General features: G+C 52.2%; 1 pseudogene; it reads left to right on the top strand.

Annotated features, from left to right (window-relative positions):
- Positions 1-6753: 6753 nt before the first annotated feature.
- Positions 6754-9896, top strand: LOC138778044 (zinc finger protein 345-like; annotated as a pseudogene).
- The last annotated feature ends 3858 nt before the right edge of the window (positions 9897-13754 follow it).

Genomic DNA, 13754 nt, shown 5'->3' with positions numbered 1-13754 from the left:
CCCCCAGCAGTAGGTAAGCTTAACAGGAGAGGGATGTTCATTGTTGTTACTACATTTGTTACCGGAGACCAGCAGTCTAAGGTAAGCTTACAGGAGGAGGGGTGTACATTGTGTTACTATCAGTGTGACCCCCCAGCCGTAGTAAGCTTACAGGAGGAGGGATGTTACATTGTGTTACTATCAGTGTGACCCCCAGCGTAAGGTAAGCTTACAGGAGGAGGGATGTTACATTGTGTTACTATCATGTGTGACCCCCCAGCAGTAAGGTAAGCTTACAGGAGGAGGATGTTACATTGTGTTACTATCAGTGTGACCCCAGCAGTAAGGTAAGCTTACAGGGGAGGAGGATGTTACATTGTGTTATGTGTGAAATACTTTTTCCTTCCTGTACAGGACACAGGATCTGTACCGGGAGCAGCGGCTCATGATGGAGGATCAGCGAGCAGGTGATGATGTCCCCGTCCTCTTTATTTCCAGGACTGTACAGAGACTCATCAGGTAGGGGGGCGAAGGCTCCTCACAATATGACAAGGATCAAGTTTCATATGAGTTCTTATTTTTTTTCTGTCTGTTTAGAGGGAAGATCTGATCGATATCAAAGTTGAGTTTAAAACTTGAGCACAAGAGGAGACGGATTTCATGGCCGATCAGCAGTGTAAGGGGGGGGGGGGGCATTGGCTGCAAAAGTAAAACCTGTTTACTGGTCCCCTTGATCCTCCTCCTCTCATCCCCCATCTTTCTCCTCCTCCTCCCCCCATCTTCCTCCTCCCCCCATCTTCCTTCTCCTCCATCCTCCTCCCCTCCCATCCTCCTCCTCCTATCCCCCTCCTCCTGATGACATGTAGCAGTGTATAATGGATTGGCTCCCTGTGTGTTCCCTACAGATGGAGGCAGTGACAGGAATCCCACCAGAGAGGTGTCCCCGTCCTCTGTATTCCCAGGACTGTCCAGAGGGAATCAGGTAAGTCTTTTGAACATTTGGTCATGAAGGGATTGAAGGACAATTTAACTTTTTTTTTTTTATCATCTGTTTAGGGTGAAAGTCTGATTGACATTAAGGCCGAGGTGAAAGCAGAGGAGGAGGAGATCGCCCTAGAGAATCAGCAGATAGATGTGACTAGTATAAAAGTGGAGGATGAAGCAGAAGAAGAGAGGATGATGGGCGATCCCCCGTGTATGAGTGAGGTGAAGGAGGAGGAGACGCCGGGAGCTGCTATACCAGGTATGGGAGATGGAGTTATACAGATATAGGGGGGGCTCCACCTTACAGCTACATTACAGTAACCCCCCCTGTGTATATATGTATAGTGCAGTATAGTGAGGGGGGCAGGGATATAAGGGGGGGCTCCACGTTACAGCTACATTACAGTAACACCCCCCCTGTGTATATATGTATAGTGCAGTATAGTGAGGGGGGGCACAGGGATATAAGGGGGGGCTCCACCTTACAGCTACATTACAGTAACACCCCCCCCCCCCCCTGTGTATATATGTATAGTGCAGTATAGTGAGGGGGGGCAGGGATATAAGGGGGGGCTCCACCTTACAGCTACATTACAGTAACACTCCCCCCTTCCCCTGTGTATATATGTATAGTGCAGTATAGTGAGGGGGGGGGGCACAGGGATATAAGGGGGGGCTCCACCTTACAGCTACATTACAGTAACACTCCCCCCTTCCCCTGTGTATATATGTATAGTGCAGTATAGTGAGGGGGGGGCAGGGATATAAGGGGGGGCTCCACCTTACAGCTACATTACAGTAACACTCCCCCCTTCCCCTGTGTATATATGTATAGTGCAGTATAGTGAGGGGGGGCACAGGGATATAAGGGGGGGCTCCACCTTACAGCTACATTACAGTAACCCCCCCCCCCCCCTGTGTATATATGTATAGTGAGGGGGGGGGGGTCACAGGGATATAAGGGGGGGCTCGACCTTAAAGCTACATTACAGTAACACTTCAAGCCTTTCCCATAGGAGCGATGCCAGTGATCTCTGTGATGCAGGTGATCTGTTTGCGGAGTTCTTTTCAGCACTACAGATCCCAGCATTTTCCCAGCTTTGCAGTTTACCAGTTTACCTACATTTTGCTGTTTTTAGGGTGCACACCACTTTAGTTGTCTAGCACAAAAAAGTTTGTGCATGACTAGGGTAGTTGCCAAGGCCCTTCCGCCCTACTAATGCCCCCCTTTCTACCACTCTGTCCCCTTCCCTTCCCAATAACCACAGACACCGTTCTGGAATTAAATGGCCACAGCAGCTGTTTATTACACCAAGTATAAAACATATCAAAACTGTAACATATTTATTTTGACGGGGCGGTCCTCGGAGCCCCAAAAATCCCCTCAGGCGGCTTATTAAAACTTGACCCCAACTGCACTCAGGATTTGCCTCTGGCCTACGGGACACATAACCCAGAGGCACCAACCAAGCACCTGTGTGCGTATAACTGTACCCCTTTTAATGGTGGCAAACTACAGCCGCCCAGCCCAATAATTGTATTTCCTTTTCCCGGGAGTCCGGAACCACTCCGAGGTCCCCCCCACCACGACCAAGTCCACACCAACCCCGAGGACCCCCCCGCCACAGACGCCAACTCCTGACCCCTTAGGTGTTGGCGTCCCGCCACACTCGGAGCCCCACATCAATCCCGTCCCGGACACCCAGCAACCACATGTCTGTGCCTACAGCGTTTAGGTGTACCCCATCCCGCCTCCAGTATGCTCCAACACCCGCCTCCAAGTCCATATGCCGTATAGCCACCACCCCATTACGCGCCATAAATCTCCCATGGCTCTGTTCACTTTAACTTGCGCCTTGTTAATCCGCGCTACCGAGCGCCCCCCCCCCCCCACACCTTGCGCGGCACTATGTCCGACCAGACCGTCACTTGCTTCGGAAACTGTGACCATAACCGAAGAAAGTCAAACTTCATGTCGGCCACCAGCTCCCTGATCGGTCGGGCCCCTAAATCGTTCCCCCCTACATGAAGTAACAGCACATCCGGCTCCCTATCCAACCTTACATAACGATGGAATTCCGGAAGCACTCTCCTCCACATCATGCCTCTCTCCCCCAACCATCGAACCACCACCTCCGCACGTGAAATGCCCAGTTGCCGTCCGTCCGGCCGCACCGCTGCACGTAACGCTCTCCAGTATACAAAAGAATGTCCAAGTATCCACACCAGGTCCGCTCGGGACCTGAGAAGGAAACAAAACAGATAACCAACAACTTGCACAACACCCCGTAACCAAAACAATCAACACCCCCCCCCCCCCCCCATCCACTCCCATCCTCTAACTGCCTGCTCTCCAGCCGCCCGAAGCGGATGTAGGAACAAAAGCGTTCGGATTCCCATCGCCCAATGTGGCGAACTACCTCCTCACTCAGGCCCCACCTTGCCGCCTCCGTTGCTGCACCAATCCGGAACGAATGCTCACAATACTCCCCCGGACAAAATCCCGCCGCCCCTAGACATTTCCTGAATATTGCTATGAATTGGAACTGGGACAAGAAGGAGCCGCCGTCGTCATGCTTGAGCAACGGCCCCTCCCCTCCAGGTCCCAGCCCATACGCCCTCATACAAGCTACCGGGCACACCCGCGACCCCGGGAATGCAAAAAGCACCACTCTCTTACCCCTACCCCTCTGGTCCGTCTTAGAGCGGCGAATCCTAAACTCCACCCTATCCTCAAACATCTCCACATCCGCACTCCGTAAACCCCCCGGTACCTTGACCGACGGGCTTACCAGCTCCCCCAGGCGGAGCGCACCAAAAAATGCCAATGAGAACGCCAACCTAAACAACCTAGCTTCACTGAGCGAGCGACACAACAACCCTGCACCCCCCAATGATTCCAAAACTCCAAATGACACCGGACGACGCTGATCCGCCACCCTGTAACCTCTCCGAAAACCCCTCACCGCCTGACGCACCAAAAAGGCCTTCGTAACATCAGGAAGGCCACGCAACTTGCAGCCAAACGCTACCCCCGCAACCTCCTGTTCAGCCTCGGGACCGTCCAGCCCTCCTCCCGGCAATTACCGATCAATAACAAAAACCCCCATTCCCCTCCCCCAATCGTCCCCAGGTATCCTGCCACTCCACCCAATGCGACCAAGCCGCCTCGTAACCTCGCCATGTATTCCGTGTTACCGACTCTCTAATCAGGCACTCAGCAGACCGAAGGGCAGCCTCCACAATTCCTCCGGAAACGGATCCCCCCTCTCGTTCGCGTCCGGAACCAGTGACCGGAAACGATCCCACTGTGAACGAGAGAGAGAATCAGCAATGGAGTTAGAAACGCCGGGCACATGCACCGCGGTCACCCAAGCGTTCAACAACAAACACTGCAATACTAGATGCTGTAGCAACCGCACCACCGGGGGACGATGCCGACAACCCGTTAATTGCTGAAACCACGCTCATGTTATCACAGTGAAATCGCACTCTTCTTGTTCCTGAACCTGTTCCCCCAAATGGTAACCGCCACCACTATGGGAAACAGTTCGAGCAACGTAAGGTTCCTTACCAGCCCTGCCCTCTGCCACGACTCCGGCCACAAACCCCAACACCAACTCCCCTGCAAAAAACGCCCCGAAACCCCCAACCCCAGCCGCATTGGTAAACAAATCCAAGTCCGGCGCCTCCACGACCAAGTCCATCATCAGCGACCTCCCGTTATACGACGCCAGGAACGACTCCCACACCCCCAGGTCGTCCCTCAGCTCTCGCCGTAGCCGCACAAAATAATGGGGGCATGTGATACCCGCCGTCGCCTGGGCCAGGCGACGACAGAAAACACTCCCCATTGGCTTGATCCGACACGCAAAGTTAAGCTTGCCGAGGAGGGACTGCAACTCCCTGAGAGTCACCTTCCGCAACCCCTTTACTCTCCGCACTACCGCCCTGAGGTCTACCAGCTTATCCTCCGGCAAGCTGAACTCCATGTGCACTGTGTCGATCCGTATTCCCAGAAAGTTCAAAGCCGTAACCGGACTTCTGACATTTCCACCGCCAGGGGAACCCCAAAGTCCAAAAAAAACCCCTCCAACGTACGCAACAAAACCGAACACACCCTCGAATCCGCTGGGCCAATGCACAAAAAATCATCCAGGTAGTGATGACCGACCGATGCCAGCCACGTCCCTCACCACCCACTCCAAAAACGTACTGAACGCCTCGAAGTAGGCGCAGGACAGCGAGCATCCCATCGGCAGACAGCGGTCCACAAAATAAGCCCCTTCCCAAAAACAGCCCAACAGTGGCATAGAATCTGGGTGGACCGGAAGCAGCCGAAAAGCTGCCCCCACATCCACCTTTGCTAACAATGCCCCCCTTCCATACAGCCGCACCCACCGCAACGCCTCGTCGAACGAGGTATACACCACCGAGCAAAGCTCCGGGTCTATCCCGTCATTCACAGAGGAGCCCTTGGGGTATGATAGGTGATGAATCAACCGAAACTTGTTCGGTTCTTTCTTCGGCACCACCCCCAAAGGTGAAACCCGCACACGGGGGCGCCCCGAACGGACCCACCATCCGTCCCAGAGCCACCTCTTTCCCCAACTTTGCAGACACCACCCCCCGGGTGAGCCTCCGCCGATTTCAAGTTACGCCGCCCCGCTCCCCCCCTTCCGAGACTCCAACAGACGGAATACGAACCCCACCGCAAATCCCTCTTCCAACAAACCAGCCGAAGCACGATCCGAGTATCTACTTAGAAACCCCCGCATTGCCTCCAGACGCACCGGCGTCACCCCCTTTTCCAACCGCGTCCCTCCCTCCTTGCTGCCTGTTCTTCTTAAAACAGCGCGTCGCCCCATGGGTACCCCCGCAGAAGGAGCACTCGTGCTTGAACTTGCACCTAGCTCCGTACTTACAACTTCCCTCGTTAAAGAGGAAACACAGCCCCCGTTGAGCCGCCGTTGAATGTCCGGGCTGGCTAGGACCTCCAACGGACCCTGGTAAGGACTGGGACCCCACCCCCGTGCGTACTGGTGCCGTCACCCGCAGCCACAAGCTGATATCCTTGTGTCCCAACAAATGCTGAGTCGCAAAGCCTTCCGCTGTCTGAAACCAGTTAGTAAAAGTTCGAGGTATCAACCGATACCTCTTCTTTTCCTCCTTGTCCTTTTTCTCCTCAGACGGCTTCACCTTATCCAGGTTAAATTTCTCTAGCTGCAATAGTGACAAAATCTCAACATATTCCCCCCGCCATACCTTCTCCCGCACTTCCGGCTTGAGGTGTGCCCCCAACGGCCCCTCAAAACACACATACACCCTCCCCGTCCACCTCCGTTTCCCTGCCCTGGGCCCTATCCAACCCCCCTCCGCCACCAGAGGCCGGCGTCACCAAACCTTCCCCACTCCCGCTAGGCCCAGCCACACTGCCACTCACCCCCCGGACCCCCGTCCACGCAGGTACTGGTGATCCTCCCCCGCCCACTCCCGGGCCAAAACCAGCCAACAAATCCTTCAGCCCATACAACAATGTCCCCAAACCCCCCAGCTGCGCGTTCCCCAACCCCCCAACGCAGGCGCTGCTACAGCTGCACACTCACCCGGCTGTCTGGGACCGGCGGGCCTAACAGCGGCCGACCCTGGATCCGGACGCACGGCTTCTCCTCTCTCCTGGGCCTCCGGTCTGCGTCGGCTGACTTCCGGTGACTCGCGGTGACCAACATCCAGCACCACCTGACGGCTGACTTCCGGTGGCTGACGCTGGGGCACTTCCAGCTGAGGCTGATGACGTCGCTCATCTTCGTCACTCTCGCAACGCTCAAAGCCCGCGTGGCTCCGCCCCCTCACCTCCGCTGGCGAGTGGCGCCGATCATCCCGAACCAGGGGAACCCTGTTCGCAGTCCTCCCCACGCCGAGAGGCCGCCGACTGCCTGCTCCTGCCTCCTTCCTCTGCTGCTTCTCACCGCAGCGGTCCCCCGCCGAGCTGGCGCTCTTCTCCCTCCAGGCCTCGCTGCACCAGCCGCTCCGGACCCCGATCCACCCGCGACGGCATCTGAAGGAGGGGAGAGGACTTCTCCCCTCGGCTGCGAGTCCCGCCTTGTAGAGGGATTCCTCCCGGATCCTGCACGCCGGGCGGAAGCGGCCCTGCCCGCGGCAGAACCCGGAGGGTCCCTAGAGGGGCTCCCGATTCAGCGTCGGACCCGGGGGGTCACTTCAGGGCTAAGGCGCTCAGGAGGACGTGACCTCCTAGTCCGTCTCGTAGGGGAAGGAGCTGGCGGCGCCGCTTCCCCGGACCCCAGCAGACCTTGGAGTTGGGTCTGCAGCCATTCCTGGCCCCGCTCATCGGCCATCCTCCTCAGCCTCTCCATCAGAACCTCGGCAGACATGAGGCAAGCAATACAGTGCAGCAGTACAGGTAAGACGATTTCTGCCTGCTAAACCACAATGGGTGACCACCCCCACTCGTGGCTAACTTTTATACCCCGGCCCCTTCAGCTACTCCCCCCTCTTCCTTCTGACCAACCACCTATTCTGTTTACTTCTCCACACTCACTTTTCCTCCTCCCCCCTTGTGCACGTGCTCCCCACCTGCTCACACTGAGCCTGTTGCCCCCCATCTGACCTGCTACTGGCCTGTCAATCCCTGTCATGAGGGACTCCCCTTATGCTGCGCACTAGTCCGTCCCCACTTTACCAGATTGTAAGAGCTTTTCACACTATATGACAAATGGTAATGTAGCCGGCTCTTGTACATTACGGGCAGTGGTAGAATCCCAGTCTGTACTCATGGAGTGAATGACCCCCTTCTTTTTCTTCTACTTTACCCACTACACAATTTCTGTCTTTGTGTCTATCAATTCTTTTATATACATAGATAGAGAGAGATGAAATAACCGTGTCTCCTTTCCCCTATACTGCTCAGAAGAGGCTGTTGTTTCCTTGTCCTTGGCCAGGTGATCACTGATTGGTGTGATGTCAGTGGTGGGCGGGGTTACAGATGGCTAGTTACAGTTTGCCATTGACAAAAGACGATACAGAGATCACTTGACCTCTGTCTCAAAAGGGAGGGGGAGGACAGAGAAGTGGAGACAGAGTGGACCAGGAAGTGAGGATTTCCAGCAGCTTCAGGGTGTGAGTCAGGATGTGCTTGCCGACTAACCGACCCAATTCATGGAATACAAACTTACTACTCACAACTTACTTTCTCTACTTTGTAGTTTGTTTGTTCTTTAGGGAAAAATACCTATTTTACCCTTTACAGGAAAATCCCAGTGAGAATATTGTGCTACTGCTGAATTATAAGAAGAGGCATGAAGGTGCGGAGCAGCACTCCTCAGGAGAAGCCCTCCTCTCCCCCTTACTGTATATGCCAGGATGTCACACTACAGATCTATCATATAATCCTCCTGACCATGAGGAATCTTCTCCCGACCACTCGCACACTGCGAACCACAAGGACAGTGTGAGGAGGGGGTGGGCAGGATTTAAAGAGAGAAATGTGGAAAGTTATATAAAAAGCTCAATTCTTTTAACAGACAGAAGTCACACAGGCGAGAAGACTATTCCTGTTCAGAATGTAAGAAATGTTTCTCAATGGAAATCCGTTCTTGTCAGGCATGAAGAATTTACAGAGTTAAGAAGCCATATTCATGTTCAGATGTAAGGAGAGTTTTCCCTGTAAATCAAGTCTCGTTAAGCATGAAAGAATGCACACAGGAGAAAAGCCATATTCATGTTCTGAGTGTGGGAAATGTTTTATGAGGAAATCCCAACTTGATATACACGAGAGAAGTCACACAGGGGACAAGCCATATACATGTTCAGAATGTGGGAAATGTTTTTCAAGTAATTCGGCTCGTTTTAGACACGAGAGAGGCCACAAAGGAGGAGAAGCCATTTTCGTGTTCAGATGTGGGAAATGTTTCTCGGATAAATCTGTTTTAGGTTTCACATGAGAGAACTCACACAGGAGAGAAGCCGTATTCCTGTTCAGAATGCGGGAAATTGTTTACACATACGTTCCAACTTGTTATTCATAGAGAAGTCACACAGGAGAGAAGCCATATTCATGTTCAGAATGTGGGAAATGTTTCTCAAATAAATCTGTTCTTGTTAGACATGAGAGAGGTCACACAGGAGAGAAGGCCATATTCCTGTCCAGATTGTGGAAAATTGTTTACACATTCATCCCAACTTGTTATACATAAGAGAATTCACACAGGTGAGAAGCCATATTCCTGTTCAGAAATGTGGGAAATGTTTCTCAATAAATCTGTTCTTGTTAGACATGAGAGAGGTCACACAGGGGAGAAGGCCATTCTCATGTTCAGAATGTGGAAAATGTTTTTCAGATAAATCAGTTCTTGTACACATAAGATAATTCACACACAGGAGTGAAGCCATATTCCTGTCGCAGATTGTGGGAAAATTGTTTATACATTCATCCCAACTTGTTATACATAAGAGAATTCACACAGGTGAGAAGCCATATTCCTGTTCAGTAATGTGGAAAATGTTTCTCAAGTAAATCTGTTCTTGTTAGAGACACGAGAGAATTCATACAGGAGAAAAGCCATATTCCTGTCTAGAATGTGGGAAATTATTTCAGCAGAAAGGACATCTTGTTATACACGAGAGAATTCACACAGGAGAAAAAACCATATTCATGTTCAGAATGTGGGAAATGTTTCTCAAATAATTCAGATCTTATAAAACATGTGAGAGGGGCACACAGGAGAGAAGCCATATTCATGTTTAGAATGTGGGAAAATTTTCATAAGTAAATCCCTACTTGCACACATTTGAGAGGTCACACAGGAGAGAAGCCGTATACATGTTCAGACTGTGGAAAATGTTTACAATTAAAAAAAAGTCTTTCCAAACACGAGAGAGTTCACAGAGGAGAGAAGACATATTTATGTTCATAATGTTGGAAATGTTTTACACATAAACCAGTTCTTGTAACACGCTTGAGAAGTTACGAAGGAAGCGAAGCCATATTCCTTTTTTTTTTTTTTTTTTTTTTTTTTAATTCAGATGAGTTTATTGAAAGGTTAAATGGGGATACAGAAAGAAGAGGGGGAGGCAACATACAGGATTATATCACAGTGAACAGAGCCACAAATAACCTCATGAATAACATGGTCATAAGCATGTTGCAGAAAATCTCCAGTAACATAACATCTATCGGGTTAATAATACCCGGCCAGCTTAGACAGCCCAACTAGATAGAGCATAGCACTAAACATATAACAGTGCAATGCAACATTAGGGCTTGGTAACAGACCTTGATATAGTTGCTGAAGGGTCACTGAAGAGTAATAGACATAGATTAATCCAACAAAGAAAAGAGCGGGATAGAAGGGAGAAGAAGAAGAGGAGAGCCAGCACAGCCCCGGACTAGGAGAGGAGGGATGCCAACAGTGAGAGTACAGGGCAAGACCGTCGCCATAGTATCCGCGGTAGTCATGATTAAGAGGTAGAATGTGTGAGATAAGTAGGCGTATCCATGAACATCATCCACTTAGACCAGATAGCTGTGGCAGAAGGGGGGGCGTGTTTATGCTCGGCGCGAAGCCATATTCCTGTTGAAAATGTTGGAAAGGCTTTTTACTATCGCAAAACTAAGGAATCGTCAGAGAAGTCACACCGGAGAGAAGACGTCTTGACTTGTGGATAATTCAAACATTTCTTTACAAACAAATCACATAGAAAAGAAACCGCTTGTTCTTGTCTGGAATGTGAGAAATGTTAATGCAGATAGGAGGCTGTGATCTGTGAGCGGGATCCATGGGGAAAAGAACAGAGACGGCTGTGATCTGTGAGCGGGATCCATAGGGAAAAAGTACCGAGGAGGCTGGGATCTGAGCGAGTTCCACGGGGTAAAAGTAGTGAGGAGGCTGGGATCTGTGAGCGGGATCCATGTGGGAAAGTACTGAGGAGGCTGGAAGTTGTGAGCGGGATTCATGGGGAAAAAGTACTGAGGAGGCTGGGATCTGTGAGCGGGATCCATGAGGGAAAAGTACCGAGGAGGCTGGGATCTGTGAGCGGGATCCATGAAGGAAAAGTACTGAGGAGGCTGTGATCTGTGAGCGGATCCATGGGGGAAAAGTACCGAGGAGGCTGGGATCTGTGAGCGGGATCCATGAAGGAAAAGTACTGAGGAGGCTGTGATCTGTGAGCGGGATCCATGGGGGAAAAGTACTGAGGAGGCTGTGATCTGCGAGCGGGATCCATGAAGGAAAAGTACTGAGGAGGCTGGGATCTGCGAGCGGGATCCACGAAGGAAAGTACTGAGAGGCTGGGATCTGTGAGCGGGATCCATGAAGGAAAAGTACTGAGGAGGCTGTGATCTGTGAGCGGGATCCATGAAGGAAAAGTACTGAGGAGGCTGTGATCTGTGAGCGGGATCCATGAAGGAAAAGTACTGAGGAGGCTGTGATCTGTGAGCGGGATCCATGGGGGAAAAGTACTGAGCACAATTTTATTTTTTATTTTTTTTCGTTTTCAATTTATGAGAAATATTTGATTTTAATTGATGTAATATATATATTATTTGTTAGAATTAATTTTTTCTTGCCTGGCTATGCCTCGGATTCCTGGTGCTGCCCCTTAGGTCGTCTATATTATTTTTATACCATTCGCTAGATGTGGCAGATTATGGTCTAAAATAAATCTTGATTTGTATCTGTATCGTTGTGGATTGTTGTTGTGCTGCTGTTGTGTGTTTTGTAAAAAAAAAAAAAAAAAAAAAAAGGGAAGCATAGCCAATCAAATCATCAGAATTATATGGGTTGAATAAAGGTAGCAGCACATGCAGCAGTTGTTATCTATCCACAGGGGGGAAGTGAGGAATGTAATAATGTAATACCGCTGCAGGGCTGTGTGAGTGGTTGTGCTGGACGCACACTGCTGCTCCAATTACCCTCTGTGGGACTGATGAGCACCACTCACTTCAGGCAGCGGAACGAGACGGAATGCGGCAGGCGACAAAGAGACGGAACGTGGGAGGGCGACAGAGAGACGGAACGTGGGAGGGCGACAGAGAGAGGGGGAACGTGAGAGGGCGACAGAGAGACGGAACGTGGGAGGGCGACAGAGAGATGGAACGTGGGAGGGCGACAGAGAGAGATGGAACGTGGGAGGGCGACAGAGAGACGGAACGTGGGAGGGCGACAGAGAGACGGAACGTGGGAGGGCGACAGAGAGACGGAACGTGGGAGGGCGACAGAGAGACGGAACGTGGGAGGGCGACAGAGAGAGGGGGAACGTGAGAGGGCGACAGAGAGAGACGGAACATGGGAGGGCGACAGAGAGAGACGGAACGTGGGAGGGCCAACTCACAGAGACCTCAGTGATTTTCCAGTGGTTACCCTCCATTCAGCATGGCTGGTCGCAGGGATAAGAAGACGGAGACCCCACACCACCCGGTGACCCGTTCCACGGGAGGTTCCGCCTGCATTGACCGGTTCCTGCACCCCTCCGGTCCAGACCGCTGGCTGCTGGAGGCAATATGGCGCCGGCGGCCTCCTCCTCGCGCCCCTTACCTGCTCTCCCCGCTGGACAGGATGATTCCCAGGCAGCTTGGCGGACTCAGGCGACAGTGACCGGGATCCGTCTGACTGGCCGCCGGACCTCTGGGCCGCTACCTGCCAGGACTGTACGCCACACTATGGAGACCGCATCCTCACCAGTTGCTGTGGTGCAGCGCATAGAGTCCGCACAGCAACAAGCCATAGCCGCGGTGCGGAATGAGGTGGAGGCCCTGGCCCAGCGCACCTCGGTCACTGAGGAGGACTCCTCCCGCCTTCACTGGGCGGATAGAGACGCTGGAGAGGGAAATGGTGTGCAACCAAGCACGCACACCAGCATCTGGCCATACTTCTCGATGACCAGGAGAATAGGGGACGGCGTAACAATGTCCGTATCAAAGGCCTCCCCCGAATTGCCACATGATGAAGACCCAGCACGGAGGGTCTCAGAGCTTTTTAACATTGCTAGACTAACTAAAGTCTACTTTTGCCATAGACAGAGTCCGACGCGTGGCGAGGGACCCTGCACGCGGCACCTCGGCCCCCCAGAGATGTTCTGTGTAGGCTGCATTATTTTGCAGAAAAAGAGGCTATCATGGCGGCGGTGCGGAACTCAGGTACTGTACAGTACGATGGGGTCCCGGATGTCTCAGTGCGCGCACCCTCTTCATGCGCCGCCTGCTACAGCCCGCATTGGCAGGCCATTAAAGACGCGGGGTGCTACCTCTCCCTTCCCCCCTCCCCCTTGTCTGTCACCCTACCCTTCCGCCTCCCTCCTACCTCACGCCCACCCAGCCCTTCCTATGGCCTCCCGCTTACAGGACTCAGCTCAGAGTGGGGGTCCCTCAATGTTAAGGGCTTGCACGACAGCGGTAAAAAGGTCCATCATGATGAACCTCTTTAAAAAGCAGAATATACAGGTGGACTTTGCAGGAAACCCATATGCTCTCTTCTCATAGGTTCTCATTAACTAACTCCTGGTTTCCTTTTGCTTATCATAGCTTTTCCCCCATTCAGAAAGCTAGGGGTACCAGTATCCTGATTTCTAGAACCCTGCCTTGGGAATTGCTGGAGTCTCGGTGTGATGATGAGGGTCGAATGCTCATGGTGAAGGGTCGTGTCATTTGCCTCCCTCTACCTCCCCAACTCGGGCCAGGCACATGCAATGCAAACCTACCTTGACGACATTGACTAATTCGCTGAGGGGGTGCTGGTTGTTGGGGGGTGACCTTAATGTGGTGCTGAACCCATCTG

This window comes from Dendropsophus ebraccatus, unplaced genomic scaffold (assembly GCF_027789765.1).
Source record: "Dendropsophus ebraccatus isolate aDenEbr1 unplaced genomic scaffold, aDenEbr1.pat pat_scaffold_616_ctg1, whole genome shotgun sequence".
Classification (NCBI taxonomy): domain Eukaryota; kingdom Metazoa; phylum Chordata; class Amphibia; order Anura; family Hylidae; genus Dendropsophus; species Dendropsophus ebraccatus.
This window is presented reverse-complemented; position numbering and strand designations above follow the sequence as displayed.